The following is a 20,207-nucleotide window of genomic DNA, read 5'->3' on the forward strand; positions in this document are numbered from 1 at the left end:
TTTTTTTTGCTGATTCGAAAATGATCCGATCCGTGACTCCTGATCCGAGGATCGATCCGATCCGTGAGTTTTTTGATCCGTTGCACCCCTAATGTTCTGCCGCGAACCGAACCGGGGGGTGTTCGACTCATCCCTACTGGCTAATAGACCGAATTCAGAGAGTAGTGGTTAAAGCGGACCCCGCCTCTTCACCCCTCCTCCCTTCCTCTGTAGGAATAGGGCATTGCTTTTTTTTTCCTTTTTCTTCTTCTTTTTTTTATTCAACATCCACCCCGCCACCATTTGCACGTCAATCGTGAAAGTTTGGCGCCATTCCACAAACGTGTGACATGTTACGTATCTATTTACTCGGCGTAACTTCATCTTTCACATAATGCAAAAACATTGGGCTAACTTTACTGTTTTTTTTTTTTTAAAGCACAAAACATTTTTTTCCTGAAAAAACGTGTTAGAAAAATTGCTGCACAAATACAGTGCAAGATAAAAAGTTGCAACAACCACCATTGTATTGTCTACGGTCTTTGCCAAAAACAACATATATATAGTGGCCCAGATTCAAGAAGCACTTGCGCCCGCGCAACCATAGGTTGCGCGGCGCAAGTGCTTACTTGCTCCGGTGTAACGAGTGCTCCTGATTCAGGAACCTCGTTACACCGACTGCAGCCTAGGATATGACAGACATAAGCCTCCTTATGCCTTCATATCCCAGGCTGCATTCTTGCGTTGGCCGCTAGGGGGCGCGGCCATTGTGATCGGCGTATAGTATGCAAATTGCATACTACCACCGATTCACAAAAGTTGCGCGGGCCCTGCGCACGCAAGGTACGGAGTTTCCGTACGGCGACTTTAGCGCAAGGTTGCTCCTGCTATAGCAGGGGCAACCTATGCTAAAGTATAGCTGCGCTTCCCGCTCGTGAAATTTAAATTTCACGTCGTTTACGTAAGTGATTCGTGAATGGCGCTGGACGCCATTCACGTTCACTTAGAAGCAAATGACGTCCTTGTGACGTCATTTGCCGCAATGCACGTCGGGAAAGTTTCCCGACGGAGCATGCGCTGTTCGCTCGGCGCGGGAGCGCGCCTAATTTAAATGATTCCCGCCCCCGGCGGGATCATTTACATTAGGCAGCCTTACGCCCGGCTGTTTAGCATATCGCCCGCGCAATTTACGGAGCTACTGCTCCGTGAATCGCGGGCATTTCAAAATATTTGCGTGGGCGCAGAGCAAAACTCGTTGCCCTGTGCCCACGCAAATATTGCACGGATCTACCTGAATCTGGGCCAATGTTTTGGACTTTTATGTAATTTTCTAGCAAATAAATGACGATTTTTACATGTAGGAGAGAAATGTCAGAATTGGCCTGAAGGTGCTCCCTGTATGTTGGGCCAAAGAATTGTGGGCCCGCCAACTACTGCCATATAAACTTTTGGACTCGGAGGCCTTTCGAAAATGTGTGGCCATTGGAACACCACAATGGAAGGTCCCAGGAAGGAAATATTTTTCACAGAAGGGCATCCCAGAGCTATATGGCCATGTTCAGCAGCAAGTGAATGTATCTCTGGCACATAATATAAAGTGTCCTTCGCGCTACTATGAGCCAATTATGATATAAACCAAACAAAAGTGTAAATGCCGCAAAACCTAGTAGTGTTTACAATACAAAAGTGAAATAATGTTAAAAGAAGGGTTTTGCGCAAAAACTAAACACTATCAAACAAAAAGTGACGGTGATGGGTGATGATCAATCAAAACAGGTTGATCATTATAGTGAAAAAATATATAAAATATATAAAATGAATTAAATGGTGATAAGTGTCCCGTATATCAAATTGCAGTAAAACTCCCAAACGAGAACAGAAATAGGGCTGAATGTCAACTGTGCAAGATGTATCTAGATGACAATGAAAGATTTGATCACATCTGTGACGGTATCGGTATGATATCCCTGTCAACGTTCCCTTCTTCCCATAACGAAAATCACCCCAATAGTCCACGAGGAGGGATATCCCTGGAATCGCCCAGAAAGCCACACATGCCAAGCTTACTGCTGGAACAAGACACTTTATTGACACAAAAACTCAGCTTATATGTGGTTACAGCCTGTTAGGAACGCCCCCCTCACACAGTGGGGTTTCCCATACAGATTATAGGAGACAAGTCGGAGCTGACCCTGCAGACACGTTTCTTTAGATAAAGACATCAGTGGAGTTAAATACTAGTTGTAACAGCCTGACCACAATGAAGCAATCAGAATAATTAACATGAGCCACTTATCTAATCATTGTAAACAGTAAGGCCGGTCTCCTTCCCACACACAATAAATCAATTACCATTTGAACTAGGGAGCTGGCTGAGGAAGGGTCATTAACATGTCAATAGCTTGTAGCACATGAATCCATTTTACCTCTAACCCACAATTTAACCAAGCAGGGAGATTTACACTGACATATCCTTCACAATGGCCCCCCTTTTTCTCCCTGCTCCGGCAAACCCGGTTGGACCTTCCCTGGTCCAGTAGGGTTGACGGGTTCAGAGCTTTTAGTCCGAGGTTAACTCCGTTTGGCGTGACTGACCTCCATTGACAACTGCTTCAGACTCAGGTATGTCACCGGGTCGTCAGATCACACGCCGTTCAGTCCCCAAGTCTTTGTGCGATCTGCAAAGTCACCAGAAGTCAGTGTGAAGACAGCGAATGGGTCTGTGCGCCGCCGTCTAGGTGTCCCGCTATGGGAGGGGGCAGGTTATGGCTCTGAAGTGACAATCACAGGAGATTCATAAAAAGAAAAAGTTATATTTGTTGAAATGCTGTAGCACTGGTGCTCAGAGTCCGGGGGGGGGGAAGGGGACTCAGAGCCCCATAAGGTCAGCCACCCCCTGCTCCCTCCGCAGCCGCCGGTTCTCCTCTTGGAGCTTCTCCAGCTCCATCTCCAGTTCATGGAGCCTGGGGGGGGTCAGCCTGCTGTGACCTCAGGTGGTTGTTCTCCTCCTCCATGCGGCTTATGCACTCCTCCAGCTCTATGTACTCACGGATCAGCTCCTGCTTGCTCATGTCCTGCAGGCTCTCCACGTGGTCCTTCATCATCAGGAACTGGGTGGTGGTGTAAGGGGCCACCGGTGGGCCCTTGGCGAACATCTCGGCCCGCATCTGGGACGCCCGCTGCGACTCCCTCTCCTCCAGTCACTTCTTCTCCTCCCAGGTCCGCTGGTTATATGACTTCCAGGACCTCTTCTTCTTGGAGGGTAGCTGGCGGTGCCTCTTTCTGCCCAGCTCCCTCCAAGGCCCCTCCGGCTCATGGCTGTCGCCCATGACCAGCTGACAATGGTGTTCCCTGTTGTCCGTAATAACAGATTGTACCATGAGGGCTTCGTAAGGGGTGACCAATGGTTCTTCCTGACCCAGCTCCTGGGGATCCCAAGCTGAGTCTACACAATGGGCTGCTGCTGGTGGGCGGTACCCAGGTTGAGACCAATTTGACCTGGTGTTGTCATTCATGGGGCAATTCTGCTTGAAGTGACCCAACTGTTTGCACCGGAAGCAGCGTTGTTCGTTGTCCTCCTGGCGTGGGTAGCGAGGGCTATATGTCATCGGTCTGTTAGGCGGTTGGTATCTAGCGGCTGGTGGGTGTGAGGGCGCCGTTGGTTGTGGGGGTTGTACCCGTGGTGTGACCTGGTTTGTCTTGCGAGTATCCGCATATTCATCCGCCAACTTCGCGGCCTCTGGTAGAGTCATGGGCCTGCGATCTCTCACCCAATCCTTGACGTCCGTCTGGATGTGATTGTAAAATTGCTCCAGGAGCATTAGTTGCAAAATGTCCTCTGCGGTGGTGGCCTGGCTGCTGTTAACCCAGTTAGAGGCCGACAGGGACAGGTGGCATGCCCATTCTGCGTAAGAGTCTTTCGTGGTTTTGCGTGAGTCCCTGAACTTCTGTCGGTGGGACTCTGGGGTTACTGCATAATGAGCCAGGAGCGCTTCTTTAACCCGGGCGTAGCTATGGATATCCTGATCTGGCACGGTCCGGAAAGCATCAGAAGCTTTGCCTGACAGTTTGCCTGACAATATTGAAACCCACTCTCCTCTAGCTATTCGGTGCAGGTTACATTGTCGCTCAAAATCCGCCAGGTAGTTATCAATCTCACAGTCCTTTTCATCAAAAGCTTTAAAAGCGCTAAACGGAATCTTCCTTGCGTCTGCTGTGCTGTACTCACTGTTCGGAGAAGGTGCGGCTGCTTGTTGGACTGCTGCCAGTTTTAACTGTAGCTCTGCGTCCCTTATTTGTTTATCCTTCTGTAGTTCTGCGTCCCTTATTTGTTTATCCTTCTGTAGCTCCGCGTCTCTTATTTCTTTAGCCTCCTGTAGCTCCGCGTCTCTTATTTCTTTAGCCTTCTGTAGTTCTGCGTCTCTTATTTGTTTAGCCTTCTGTAGCTCTGCGTCTCTTATTTGTTTAGCCTCCTGTAGCTCTGCGTCTCTTATTTGTTTATCCTTCTGTAGCTCTGCGTCTCTTATTTCTTTAGCCTCCTCCGCTAACATGTCCATCACTTTCAGCACCACATCCGGCGTTGGGTTCGGGCCGAACCACGCTAGCTTCTCTCTCATTAGCTTGTTGGTTGGTGACTCCTCCTGAATCACTGGTGTCTCCATCTCTTGTACTGCTGGCGTTGCTGCAATCCCGTTCTCCTGGTCTAGCTCCATTAATTCTGCTATGATGACCCGCTTGGTTTTGTTGCTAGCAATCCTTCCACGAACTTCCAGTAGTTCTTTCAGTGTATTTCTTTTAAGCAGGGTGTAGCAGCCTTCCATTCACTGTTCCCAGTGTCTGCTTGGAATCCGGGTGTAAAGGAGAGTAGAAGGGAAGATCCCGCTGCTGCCAACCAATTTGTGACTGTATCGGTATGATATCCCCGTCAACGTTCCCTTCTTCCCATAACGAAAATCACCCCAATAGTCCACGAGGAGGGATATCCCTGGGGTCGCCCAGAAAGCCACACATGCCAAGCTTACTGCTGGAACAAGACACTTTATTGACACAAAAACTCAGCTTATATGTGGTTACAGCCTGTTAGGAACGCCCCCCTCACACAGTGGGGTTTCCCATACAGATTATAGGAGACAAGTCGGAGCCGACCCTGCAGACACGTTTCTTTAGATAAAGACATCAGTGGAGTTAAATACTAGTTGTAACAGCCTGACCACAATGAAGCAATCAGAATAATTAACATGAGCCACTTATCTAATCATTGTAAACAGTAAGGCCGGTCTCCTTCCCACACACAATAAATCAATTACCATTTGAACTAGGGAGCTGGCTGAGGAAGGGTCATTAACATGTCAATAGCTTGTAGCACATGAATCCATTTTACCTCTAACCCACAATTTAACCAAGCAGGGAGATTTACACTGACATATCCTTCACAACATCCATAAAAGGGCTCCCAGAACTCTCACTGTGATACATTTGCCTATATGTCTCAGTTTACTGCTCCCTGCTAGCCAGGTTATTGATGTGCTAATGTCCCCTCACTATTTCTAAAGGTTAATTGATCTATTGTGTTGTGTGAAGGAGAGCTGGGTTTAAGTGGCTTGTGTTAATTATTCTGATTGCTTCATTGTGGTAATTATCTCTCTATATGCGGGGTCAAGCGGTCTGGTTGATGTATTCAGTACAGCTAGTGCTCAGCGTCATTGATGTCATTGTCTAAAGAAAATGTGTTTTCAGCATCGGCCCCGTCGTGTCTACCTATAATCTGTATGGAAGCCCCAGTGTGAGGGGGGCGGAGATTTGTCATTGTAACAGTTTTGGAAATGACATATAAGCTGTGTGTTATAACATTAAAGTCTGTGTTGTTCAAGCAGTAAGCTGGTCTCATGTGTGGCTTTCTGGGCGATTCCAGGGATATCCCTCCTCGTGGAATATTGGGGTGATTTTCGTTATGGGAAGAAGGGAACGTTGACGGGGATATCATACCGATACCGTCACAATTGGTTGGCAGCAGTGGGATTTTTCCCTTCTATTCCCCTTCACACCCGGATTCCAAGCAGACACTGGAAGAACTACTGGAAGTTCGTGGAAGGATTGCTAGCAACAAAACCAAGCGGGTCATCATGGCAGAATCAATGGAGCTAGACCAGGAGGACGGGATTGCAGCAACGCCAGCAGTACAAGAGATGGAGACACCAGTGATTCAGGAGGAGTCACCAGCCAACAAGCTAATGAGAGAGAAGCTAGCGTGGTTCGGCCCGAACCCAACGCCAGATGTGGTACTGAAAGTGATGGACCTGTTAGCGAAGGAGGCTAAAGAAATAAGGGACGCAGAACTACAGTTAAAACTGGCAGCAGTCCAACAAGCAGCCGCACATTCTCCAAACAGTGAGTACAGCACAGCAGACGCAAGGAAGATTCCGTTTAGCGCTTTTAAAGCTTTTGATGAAAAGGACTGTGAGATTGATAACTTCCTGGCGGATTTTGAGCGACAATGTAACCTGCACCGAATAGCTAGAGGAGAGTGGGTTGCAATATTGTCAGGCAAACTGTCAGGCAAAGCTTCTGATGCTTTCCGGACCGTGCCAGATCAGGATATTTATAGCTACGCCCGGGTTAAAGAAGTGCTCCTGGCTCGTTATGCAGTAACCCCAGAGTCCCACCGACAGAAGTTCAGGGACTCACGCAAAACCACGAAAGACTCTTATGCGGAATGGGCATGCCAATTGTCCCGGTCGGCCTCTAACTGGGCTAACAGCAGCCAGGCCACCACCGCAGAGGACATTTTGCAACTAATGCTCCTGGAGCAATTTTACAATCACATCCAGGCGGACGTCAAAGATTGGGTGAGAGATCGCAGGCCCATGACTCTACCAGAGGCCGCGAAGTTGGCGGATGAATATGCAGATACTCGCAAGACGAACCAGGTCACACCACAGGAACAACCTCCACCACAAACGGTGCCCTCACACCCACCAACCGCTAGATACCAACCTCCTAACAGACCGGTGACATCTAGCCCTCGCTATCATCGCCAGGAGGGCAACGAACAACGCTGCTTCTGGTGCAAACAGCTGGGTCACTTCAAGCAGAATTGCCCCATGAATGACAACACCAGGTCAAATTGGTCTCAACCTGGGTACCGCCCACCAGCAGCAGCCCATTGTGTAGACTCGGCTTGGGATCCAAAGGAGCTGGGTCAGGAAGAACCATTGGGCACCCCTTACGAAGCCCTCATGGTACAATCTGTTATTACGGACAACAGGGAACACCATTGTCAGCTGGTCATGGGCGACAGCCCTGAGCCGGAGGGGCCCTGGAGGGAGCTGGGCAGAAAGAGGCACCGCCGGCCACCCTTCAAGAAGAAGAGGTCCTGGAAGCCGTATAACAAGCTGACCTGGGAGGAGAAGAAGCGACTGGAGGAGAGGGAGTCGCAGCGGGCGTCCCAGATGCGTGCCGAGATGTTCGCCAAGGGCCCACCGGTGGCCCCTTACACCACCACCCAGTTCCTGATGATGAAGGACCACGTGGAGAGCCTGCAGGACATGAGCAAGCAGGAGCTGATCCGTGAGTACATAGAGCTGGAGGAGTGCATAAGCCGCATGGAGGAGGAGAACAACCACCTGAGGTCACAGCAGCATGAACTGGAGATGGAGCTGGAGAAGCTCCAAGAGGAAAACCGGCGGCTGCGGAGGGAGCAGGGGGTGGCTGACCTTATGGGGCTCTGATTCCCCTCCCCCCCCCCCCCCCCCCGGACTCTGAGCACCAGTGCTACAGCATTTCAACAAATATAACTTTTTTCTTTTTATGAATCTCCTGGGATTGTCACTTCAGAGCCATAACCTGCCCCCTCCCATAGCGGGACACCTAGACGGCGGCGCACAGACCCATTCGCTGTCTTCACACTGACTTCTGGTGACTTTGCAGATCGCACAAAGACTTGGGGACTGACCGGCGTGTGATCTGACGACCCGGTGACATACCTGAGTCTGAAGCAGTTGCCAAGGGAGGTCAGTCATGCCAAACGGAGTTAACCTCTGACTAATAGCTCTGAACCCGTCAACCCTACTGGACCAGGGAAGGTCCAACCGGGTTTGCCGGAGCAGGGAGCAAAAGGGGGGCCATTGTGATACATTTGCCTATATGTCTCAGTTTACTGCTCCCTGCTAGCCAGGTTATTGATGTGCTAATGTCCCCTCACTATTTCTAAAGGTTAATTGATCTATTGTGTTGTGTGAAGGAGAGCTGGGTTTAAGTGGCTTGTGTTAATTATTCTGATTGCTTCATTGTGGTAATTATCTCTCTATATGCGGGGTCAAGCGGTCTGGTTGATGTATTCAGTACAGCTAGTGCTCAGCGTCATTGATGTCATTGTCTAAAGAAAATGTGTTTTCAGCATCGGCCCCGTCGTGTCTACCTATAATCTGTATGGAAGCCCCAGTGTGAGGGGGGCGGAGATTTGTCATTGTAACAGTTTTGGAAATGACATATAAGCTGTGTGTTATAACATTAAAGTCTGTGTTGTTCAAGCAGTAAGCTGGTCTCATGTGTGGCTTTCTGGGCGATTCCAGGGATATCCCTCCTCGTGGAATATTGGGGTGATTTTCGTTATGGGAAGAAGGGAACGTTGACGGGGATATCATACTGATACCGTCACACTCACCTCAATCCCAAAGGTCTAAAGCATCAAAGGTCTCCTTACATCATCCACCTCCTAGCAGCCAAAGAACCATCCCACCTGTCACACTTCACTGGTGCTTCTCCAGCCTCTCCAGCTGTCCACAGCCTTCCCTCTATGGTGCTAACACGCACCTCCTCGATCAGTCCCTAATAGAAACTCCGTTCCAGGGGAGGGGGGAGAGAGAGAACAAAGAGCCTCCAATAGTGTGATATGTAAAAAGCAGGGGGACGTTTATTCAAGAAAAACCTGCGCTTACATCAATGTTAAAATAAAGTGCAATAATAGAAACAGCGGCGTCCTCGGCGCCTGCTTACGTCACTCCAGGTGTACATCTGTCATGGACGGCTACAAGGTGGTTCCTTAACTTAACTCTGGGAGGATGTCCATGGACGTCCTCCCAGAATCGCGCTCCGTGTCCGTGACCGCCGGGTCCTCTGGATCACGGATTGCAGTAAATTGCCGCTGATAGCGCCCGTTTACCACGTGATCGCTCTGTCCAATGATGGAGCGATCACATGTAAACAAAGCGGCGTCATTTGATGACGCTGGTTCCACCCTCCAATCAGTACAGTGTGAGAGGAGAGAGTGGGTGTCAGCAGCGCTGTGGGCTGGATCTGTGACTATTGCAGTCACAAATCCAGCCATCCCTGCAATACCCTGTGCAATACTCTGCAATACCCCCTGCACAGTACTCTGCAATAGCCCCCGCACAATATTGTGCAATACCCCCCGCACAATACTCTGCAATACACCCCGCACAATACTCTGCAATACCCCTGCGCAATACTCTGCAATACCCCCTGCGCAATACTCTGCAATACCCCCTGCGCAATACTCTGCAATACCCCCTGCGCAAAACTCTGCAATACCCCCCACACAATACTCTGCAATACCCCCGCACAATACTCTGCAATACCCCCGAACAATTTTCAGATATTGGCACCATAGCTTGTGGATGCTATAACAAAGACCAAATAATATTCACCAATTTGTACTTATTTTTACCAAAGATATGTAGCAGTATACATTTTGGAAGAAAGAAAATAAAAATTACAAATTTGCTAATTTTATAACAGAAACAAAGAAAAATTAATTTTTTTACAGAATTTTCAGTCTTTTTTCTTTTATAGCGCAAAAAATAAAAAACCCAACAGTGACTAAATACCACCAAAAGAAAGCTCCATTTGTGGGAAAAAAAGGATAAAAAATAATAATAGTAATAGTCATTCAAAATGTGAGAGCACCGAAAGCTGAAAATTGGTCTGGTTATTAAGGGGGTTTAAAGGGTTTGTAAAGGATTTTTTGTTTTAATCTTAATAGCTTCCTTTACCTTAAGCACTTAACCGCCAGCCTCCGTCAATTAACGGCGACAAGGTGGTTGCTTAACTGGGGGTGGACGTTATGTAACGTCCTCCCAGAATCGCGCTCCCGCGCGCACACGGGAATTTCCGTGACTGCCGGGTCCGGAGGACCTGGCGCATCACGGATCACAGTGAATTGCCGCTGATAGCGGCCGTTCACCACGTGATCGCTCCGTCCAATGACGGAGCGATCACATGTAAACAAACCGGCGTCATTTGATGACGCCGGTTCCTCCCTCCTCTCTCTGTACCGATCGGTACAGTGTGAGAGGAGAGCGCGGATGGCAGCAGCACTGTGGGATGGATCTGTGACTATTGCAGTCACAGATCCATCCATACCTGCTCAGCCATCCCTGCATTAACCCCTGCAATACTCTTCCTTCCCTGTGCAATACTCTGCAATACTCTTCCTTCCCTGCACAATACTCTGCAATACCCCCTGCGCAATACTCTGCAATACCCCCTGCGCAATACCCCCTGCGCAATACTCTGCAATACCCCCTGCGCAATACTCTGCAATACCCCCTGCGCAATACTCTGCAATACCCCCGCGCAATACTCTGCAATACCCCCGCACAATACTCTGCGAAATACCCCCGCGCAATACTCTGCAAAACCCCCGTGCAATACTCTGCAGTACCCCCCGCGCAATACTCTGCAGTACCCCCCGCCCAACACTCTGCAGTACCCCCCGCCCAACACTCTGCAGTACCCCCTGCCCAATACTCTGCAGTACCCCCTGCGCAATACTCTGCAGTACCCCCTGCGCAATACTCTGCAGTACCCCCTGCGCAATACTCTGCAATACCCCCTGCGCAATACTCTGCAATACCCCCGCGCAATACTCTGCAATACCCCCGCGCAATACTCTGCGAAATACCCCCGCGCAATACTCTGCAAAACCCCCGTGCAATACTCTGCAGTACCCCCCGCCCAATACTCTGCAGTACCCCCCGCCCAATACTCTGTAGTACCCCCTGCCCAATACTCTGCTGTACCCCCTGCCCAATACTCTGCTGTACCCCCTGCCCAATACTCTGCAGTACCCCCTGCGCAATACTCTGCAGTACCCCCTGCGCAATACTCTGCGCAATACTCTGCAATACCCCCTGCGCAATACTCTGCAATACCCCCGCGCAATACTCTGCAATACCCCCGCGCAATACTCTGCAATACTCTGCGAAATACCCCCGCGCAATACTCTGCAAAACCTCCGTGCAATACTCTGCAGTACCCCCCGCGCAATACTCTGCAGTACCCCCCGCCCAATACTCTGCAGTACCCCCTGCCCAATACTCTGCTGTACCCCCTGTGCAATACTCTGCAGTACCCCCTGCACAATACTCTGCAGTACCCCCTGCGCAATACTCTGCGCAATACTCTGCAATACCCCCTGCGCAATACTCTGCAATACCCCCGCGCAATAGTCTGCAATACCCCCACATAGTAATCTGTGGTACCCCCTGCGCAATACTCTGAAATACCCCCGCGCAATACTCTGCAATACCCCCACATAGTAATCTGCGGTACCCCCTGCGCAATACTCTGCAATACCCCCGCGCAATACTCTGTAGTACCCCCGCGCAATACTCTGCAATACCCCCTGCCAGTACTCTGCAGTACCCCCAGCGCAATACTCTGCAGTACCCCCGCCCAATACTCTGCTGTACCCCCTGCGCAATACTCTGCAGTACCCCCTGAGCAATACTCTGCAGTACCCCCTGCGCAATACTCTGCAGTACCCCCTGCGCAATACTCTGTAGTACCCCCGCGCAATACTCTGCAATACCCCCGTGCAATACTCTGCGAAATACCCCCGTGCAATACTCTGCAAAACCCCCGTGCAATACTCTGCAGTACCCCCCGCGCAATACTCTGCAGTACCCCCTGCCCAATACTCTGCTGTACCCCCTGCGCAATACTCTGCAGTACCCCCTGCGCAATACTCTGCAGCACCCCCTGCGCAATACTCTGCGCAATACTCTGCAATACCCCCGCGCAATAGTCTGCAATACCCCCACATAGTAATCTGCGGTACCCCCTGCGCAATACTCTGAAATACCCCCGCGCAATACTCTGCAATACCCCCACATAGTAATCTGCGGTACCCCCTGCGCAATACTCTGAAATACCCCCGCGCAATACTCTGCAATACCCCCACATAGTAATCTGCGGTACCACCTGCGCAATACTCTGCAATACCCCCTGCGCAATACTCTGCAATACCCCCGCGCAATACTCTGTAGTACCCCCGCGCAATACTCTGCAATACCCCCTGCCAGTACTCTGCAGTACCCCTTGCGCAATACTCTGCAGTACCCCTTGCGCAATACTCTGCAGTACCCCTTGCGCAATACTCTGCAGTACCCCCTGCGCAATACTCTGCAATACCCCCGCGCAATACTCTGTAGTACCCCCGCGCAATACTCTGCAATACCCCCTGCCAGTACTCTGCAGTACCCCCCGCGCAATACTCTGCAGTACCCCCCGCCCAATACTCTGCAGTACCCCCTGCGCAATACTCTGCAGTACCCCCTGCGCAATACTCTGCAGTACCCCCTGCGCAATACTCTGCAGTACCCCCTGCGCAATACTCTGCAGTACCCCCTGCGCAATACTCTGCGCAATACTCTGCAATACCCCCTGCGCAATACTCTGCAATACCCCCGCGCAATAGTCTGCAATACCCCCACATAGTAATCTGCGGTACCCCCTGCGCAATACTCTGAAATACCCCCGCGCAATACTCTGCAATACCCCCACATAGTAATCTGCGGTACCCCCTGCGCAATACTCTGCGCAATACTCTGCAATACCCCCTGCGCAATACTCTGCAATACCCCCGCGCAATACTCTGTAGTACCCCCGCGCAATACTCTGCAATACCCCCTGCCAGTACTCTGCAGTACCCCTTGCGCAATACTCTGCAGTACCCCTTGCGCAATACTCTGCAGTACCCCTTGCTCAATACTCTGCAGTACCCCCGCACAATACTCTGCAATACCCCCTGCGCAATACTCTGCAGTACCCCTTGCGCAATACTCTGCAATACCCCCGCACAATACTCTGCAATACCCCCCGCACAATACTCTGCAATACCCCCGCACAATACTCTGCAATACCCTGCACAATACTCTGCAATACCCCCCGCACAATACTCTGCAATACCCTGCGCACAATACTCTGCAATACCCCCGCACAATACTCTGCAATACCCCGCGCACAATACTCTGCAATACCCCCGCACAATACTCTGCAATACCCCCCGCACAATACTCTGCAATACCCCCGCGCAATACTCTGCAAAATACCCCCGCGCAATACTCTGCAGTACCCCCTGCCCAATACTCTGCTGTACCCCCTGCCCAATACTCTGCTGTACCCCCTGCCCAATACTCTGCAGTACCCCCTGCGCAATACTCTGCAGTACCCCCTGCGCAATACTCTGCGCAATACTCTGCAATACCCCCGCGCAATACTCTGTAGTACCCCCGCGCAATACTCTGCAATACCCCCTGCCAGTACTCTGCAGTACCCCCAGCGCAATACTCTGCAGTACCCCCCGCCCAATTCTCTGCAGTACCCCCTGCCCAATACTCTGCTGTACCCCCTGCGCAATACTCTGCAGTACCCCCTGCGCAATACTCTGCAGTACCCCCTGCGCAATACTCTGCAGTACCCCCTGCGCAATACTCTGCAATACCCCTGTGCAATACTCTGCGAAATACCCCCGCGCAATACTCTGCAAAACCCCCGTGCAATACTCTGCAGTACCCCCCGCGCAATACTCTGCAGTACCCCCTGCCCAATACTCTGCAGTACCCCCTGCCCAATACTCTGCTGTACCCCCTGCGCAATACTCTGCAGTACCCCCTGCGCAATACTCTGCAGTACCCCCTGCGCAATACTCTGCGCAATACTCTGCAATACCCCCTGCGCAATACTCTGCAATACCCCCGCGCAATAGTCTGCAATACCCCCACATAGTAATCTGCGGTACCCCCTGCGCAATACTCTGAAATACCCCCGCGCAATACTCTGCAATACCCCCACATAGTAATCTGCGGTACCCCCTGCGCAATACTCTGCGCAATACTCTGCAATACCCCCTGCGCAATACTCTGCAATACCCCCGCGCAATACTCTGTAGTACCCCCGCGCAATACTCTGCAATACCCCCTGCCAGTACTCTGCAGTACCCCTTGCGCAATACTCTGCAGTACCCCTTGCGCAATACTCTGCAGTACCCCCGCACAATACTCTGCAATACCCCCTGCGCAATACTCTGCAGTACCCCTTGCGCAATACTCTGCAATACCCCCGCACAATACTCTGCAATACCCCCCGCACAATACTCTGCAATACCCTGCGCACAATACTCTGCAATACCCCCCGCACAATACTCTGCAATACCCTGCACAATACTCTGCAATACCCCCCGCACAATACTCTGCAATACCCTGCGCACAATACTCTGCAATACCCCCCGCACAATACTCTGCAATACCCCCGCGCAATACTCTGCAATACCCCCGCGCAATACTCTGCAATACCCCCGCGCAATACTCTGCAAAATACCCCCGCGCAATACTCTGCAGTACCCCCTGCCCAATACTCTGCTGTACCCCCTGCCCAATACTCTGCAGTACCCCCTGCGCAATACTCTGCAGTACCCCCTGCGCAATACTCTGCGCAATACTCTGCAATACCCCTGCGCAATACTCTGCAATACCCCTGCGCAATACTCTGCAATACCCCCGCGCAATACTCTGCAATTCCCCCGCGCAATACTCTGCGAAATACCCCCGCGCAATACTCTGCAAAACCCCCGTGCAATACTCTGCAGTACCCCCCGCGCAATACTCTGCAGTACCCCCCGCCCAATACTCTGCAGTACCCCCTGCCCAATACTCTGCTGTACCCCCTGCCCAATACTCTGCTGTACCCCCTGCCCAATACTCTGCAGTACCCCCTGCGCAATACTCTGCAGTACCCCCTGCGCAATACTCTGCAGTACCCCCTGCGAAATACTCTGCGCAATACTCTGCAATACCCCCTGCGCAATACTCTGCAATACCCCCGCGCAATACCCCCACATAGTAATCTGCGGTACCCCCTGCGCAATACTCTGAAATACCCCCGCGCAATACTCTGCAATACCCCCACATAGTAATCTGCGGTACCCCCTGCGCAATACTCTGCAATACCCCCTGCGCAATACTCTGCAATACCCCCGTGCAATACTCTGTAGTACCCCCGCGCAATACTCTGCAATACCCCCTGCCAGTACTCTGCAGTACCCCTTGCGCAATACTCTGCAGTACCCCTTGCGCAATACTCTGCAGTACCCCTTGCGCAATACTCTGCAATACCCCCGCGCAATAGTCTGCAATACCCCCACATAGTAATCTGCGGTACCCCCTGCGCAATACTCTGAAATACCCCCGCGCAATACTCTGCAATACCCCCACATAGTAATCTGCGGTACCCCCTGCGCAATACTCTGCGCAATACTCTGCAATACCCCCTGCGCAATACTCTGCAATACCCCCGCGCAATACTCTGTAGTACCCCCGCGCAATACTCTGCAATACCCCCTGCCAGTACTCTGCAGTACCCCTTGCGCAATACTCTGCAGTACCCCTTGCGCAATACTCTGCAGTACCCCCGCACAATACTCTGCAATACCCCCTGCGCAATACTCTGCAGTACCCCTTGTGCAATACTCTGCAATACCCCCGCACAATACTCTGCAATACCCCCCGCACAATACTCTGCAATACCCCCGCACAATACTCTGCAATACCCTGCACAATACTCTGCAATACCCCCCGCACAATACTCTGCAATACCCTGCGCACAATACTCTGCAATACCCCCCGCACAATACTCTGCAATACCCCCGCGCAATACTCTGCAATACCCCCGCGCAATACTCTGCAATACCCCCGCGCAATACTCTGCAAAATACCCCCGCGCAATACTCTGCAGTACCCCCTGCCCAATACTCTGCTGTACCCCCTGCCCAATACTCTGCAGTACCCCCTGCGCAATACTCTGCAGTACCCCCTGCGCAATACTCTGCGCAATACTATGCAATACCCCTGCGCAATACTCTGCAATACCCCCGCGCAATACTCTGCAATACCCCCGCGCAATACTCTGCGAAATACCCCCGCGCAATACTCTGCAAAACCCCCGTGCAATACTCTGCAGTACCCCCCGCGCAATACTCTGCAGTACCCCCCGCGCAATACTCTGCAGTACCCCCCGCCCAATACTCTGCAGTACCCCCTGCCCAATACTCTGCTGTACCCCCTGCCCAATACTCTGCAGTACCCCCTGCGCAATACTCTGCAGTACCCCCTGCGCAATACTCTGCAGTACCCCCTGCGAAATACTCTGCGCAATACTCTGCAATACCCCCTGCGCAATACTCTGCAATACCCCCGCGCAATACCCCCACATAGTAATCTGCGGTACCCCCTGCGCAATACTCTGCGCAATACTCTGCAATACCCCCTGCGCAATACTCTGCAATACCCCCGTGCAATACTCTGTAGTACCCCCGCGCAATACTCTGCAATACCCCCTGCCAGTACTCTGCAGTACCCCTTGCGCAATACTCTGCAGTACCCCTTGCGCAATACTCTGCAGTACCCCTTGCGCAATACTCTGCAGTACCCCCGCACAATACTCTGCAATACCCCCTGCGCAATACTCTGCAGTACCCCTTGCGCAATACTCTGCAATACCCCCGCACAATACTCTGCAATACCCCCGCACAATACTCTGCAATACCCCCGCACAATACTCTGCAATACCCCGCACAATACTCTGCAATACCCCCCGCACAATACTCTGCAATACCCCCCGCACAATACTCTGCAATACCCCCGCACAATACTCTGCAATACCCCCCGCACAATACTCTGCAATAGCCCCACACAATACTCTGCAATACCCCCTGCACAATACTTTGCAATACCCCGGCCAATACTCTGCAATACCCAGAAAATACTCTGGGGAAAAAATGCGTTTTAACCACTTCCCGCCCATGTCATATGAGGTCCTTGACTTTGTGCAGGGATATCTAAATGATGCCTGCAGCTACGGCTGTTCCGCCTCTTGATCGTTCTTACGGGAGGCAAAAGGGGACATCCCCACTCCCTTTGCCCTCCGGTGTTTCTTCCGACTTACCGCTGCGATCGAAGCCAGGATCGTTTTTTTTTTCCCAGGCTTTCCAGCCTAGAGGTGAGATGTGGGGTCTTATTGACCCCATATCTCACTGTAAAGAGGACCTGTAATGCTATATTCCTATTACAAGGGATGTTTACATTCCTTGTAATAGGAATAAAAGTAATCAAAACATTTATTTTTGGGGAAAAACGTGTCAAACTAAAATAAATAAAGTAAAATGAACAATAAAAATAAAAAATAAATATTTAAAGCGCCCCTGTTTCCGCGTGCTCGTATACAGAAGCGAACGTGCACGTAAGTCCCGCCCACATATGAAAACGGTGTTCAAACCACACATGTGAGGTATCGCTGTGAACGTTAGAGCGAGTGCAATCATTTTGGCCCTAGACCTCTTCTCCAACTAAAAACATGTAACCAGTAAAAACATTTAAAACGTCACCTATGGGGATTTTTAAGTAGCGAAGTTTGGCGCCATTCCACAAGCGTGTGCAATATTGAAGGGTGACATGTTGGGTATCTATTTACTCGGCGTAACTTCATCTTTCATATTATGCAAAAACATTGGGTTAACTTTAATGTTTTTTTTTTAAAAAAAAGCACAAAACTGTTTTATTTCCCAAAAAAATGCGTTCGAAAAATTGCTTTGCAAATACCATGCGCGATAAAAAGTTGCAACGACCGCCATTGTATTCTCTAGGGTCTTTGCTAAAAAAGCATATATAATGTTTGGGGGTTCTATGTAATTTTCTAGCAAATAAATGATGATTTTTCCATGTAGGAGAGAAATGTCAGAATTGGTCTGGGTGCTCCAGAACGCCTGATGGCGCTCCCTGCATGTTGGGCCTCTGTATGTGGCCACGCTGTGTAAAAGTCTCACACATGTGGTATCGCCATAATCGGGAGGAATAGCAGAATGTGTTTTGGGGTGTAATTTGTGGTATGCATATGCTGTGTGTGAGAAATAACCTGCTAATATGAAACTTTTGTGGGAAAAAAATAAAAATAAAAAAAACCTAGATTTTGCAAAGAATTGTGGGAAAAAATGACAACTTCAAAAAACTCACAATGCCTCTTTCTAAATACATTGGAATGTCTTCTTTCCAAAAAGGGGTCATTTGGGGGGTATTTGTACTTTTCTGGCATGTTAGGGTCTCAAGAAATGAGAGAGGCTGTCAGTACATCAGATGTGATCAAATTGATCAATTTTCAGTAATTGGTACCATAGCTTGTAGACCTTATAACTTTCACGATATGTAGCAGTATACATTTTAGGCCAAATTTATGAAGAAAATTTCATTTTTTGCAAAATTTTATAATAGAAATGAAGAAAAATAAAATTTTTTACAAAATTTTTGTTCTTTTTTCATTTATAGCGAAAAAAATAAAAACCGCAGAGGTGATCAAATACCACCAAAAGAAAGCTTGATTTGTGGGAAAAAAAGGACAAAAATTTCATTTGGTTACAGTGTTGTATGACTGAGTTATTGTCATTCAAAATGTGAGAGCACCGAAAGCTGAAAATTGGTCTGGTTATTAAGTGGGTTTAAGTGCCCAGTTGTCAAGTGGTTAATGCAGTGCTGTTTTCATGTCCTCATTGTTCGTTTTTGCTCTCAAGTTGCTGTAATTCTTCTCTGATCTCCACACTTCCTGGTTGTCTGTTTCCTGATAACCACAGTGCTGGGAGATTTCTCTCTGTGGTCACTAACTTCAAGGAGGTGTGATCACTGTTAGGTAGATTCAGGTACGAGTGCTTAAAGATGCGGCGGCGTAGCTTAGCCTGTTTAGGCTACGCCGCCGTAAATTAGCTAGGCTAGTAATGATTCTAAAGCGGGCGGGCGTAAGGGCGCCAAATTCAAATGTGTTGGAGGGGGGCGTGTTTGATGGTAATGAGGCATGACGTCTACACTTCCCAGTGTGCATTGCGGCTACGTACGCCGCATGGGCCTATTGATTTCGACGTGGACGTAAACTACGTAAATTCCGATTCGCGGACGACTTACGCAAACAACGTAAAAAATTAAATCTTGCGGCGGGAACGGCGGCCATACTTTAACATTGTTATTCCACCTAATAGGTAGAATAAGTTTAGGCCTGCTAATGCCTTACGGAAACGGCGTAAATCGACTGCGACGGCCGGGCGTACGTTTGTGAATCGGCGTATAAACTCCTTTACATATTCTACATATTCTACGCCGGCCGGCCGCAATGGAAGCGCCACCTAGCGGCCATCCAAAATATTGCAACCTAAGATAGGACGGCGCAAGCCGTCCTATCTTAGATATGTTTAAGCGTATCTCTGTTTGAGCATACGCTTAAACATAGGTCGGCGTAGATTCTGAGTTAGGTCGGCTTATCTACTGATAAGCCGGCCTAACTCTTACTGAATCTACCTATGTGTGTCTAAAACCCCTCAGCACCAATCAGTTTCGTTTTCCAAACCATCACTGCCCTGTATTAGCTCTGTGGCTCTGTACAGCAGAGAGGCAGGAAACAACATGCAAAAACAAAACTAGAAACTACAGGTACATTATATGATTGATTTTATCTATTTTTAATCGTTTTTAAAAGGAATCAGTTAACTATTATGTCTCTATACCCTGTAAACAGTAATTTCAGCATACAAAAAAAAAATTCATTTACAACTATTTTAAGTGCCCAGTGATCAAGTGGTTAAGCCACTGGTCTCCAAACTGCGGCCCGGGGGCCCGATGCGGCCCTTTGCTTGCTTTTATCTGGCCCTTGGGGCATTGTTTGCATCCAATGACAGCAACAGTGGAGCATAGCTCCTGACACTGACAATGGGGCACTTTTACTGTAATTTACACCAATGATGGTGTACTATTCCATCCATCGACACCAATGATGGGGCACTATTCCTCCAGTTGATACCAATGATGGGACACTATTCCTCCCACTGACACCAATGATGGGACACTATTCCTCCCACTAATACCAATTATGGTTCACAATACCTCTAGTTGATACCA

At 49.8% G+C, this 20,207-nt stretch overlaps 1 protein-coding gene across 1 annotated transcript in view; it reads right to left on the reverse strand.

Annotated features, from left to right (window-relative positions):
* Positions 1 to 20,207, reverse strand: part of SLC6A2 (solute carrier family 6 member 2) — an 821,078-nt gene that overhangs the window by 761,270 nt on the left and 39,601 nt on the right. The gene's annotated exons all lie outside the window — the stretch shown is intronic.

The sequence above is a fragment of the Rana temporaria genome, chromosome 11 (genome assembly GCF_905171775.1).
Source record: "Rana temporaria chromosome 11, aRanTem1.1, whole genome shotgun sequence".
Classification (NCBI taxonomy): domain Eukaryota; kingdom Metazoa; phylum Chordata; class Amphibia; order Anura; family Ranidae; genus Rana; species Rana temporaria.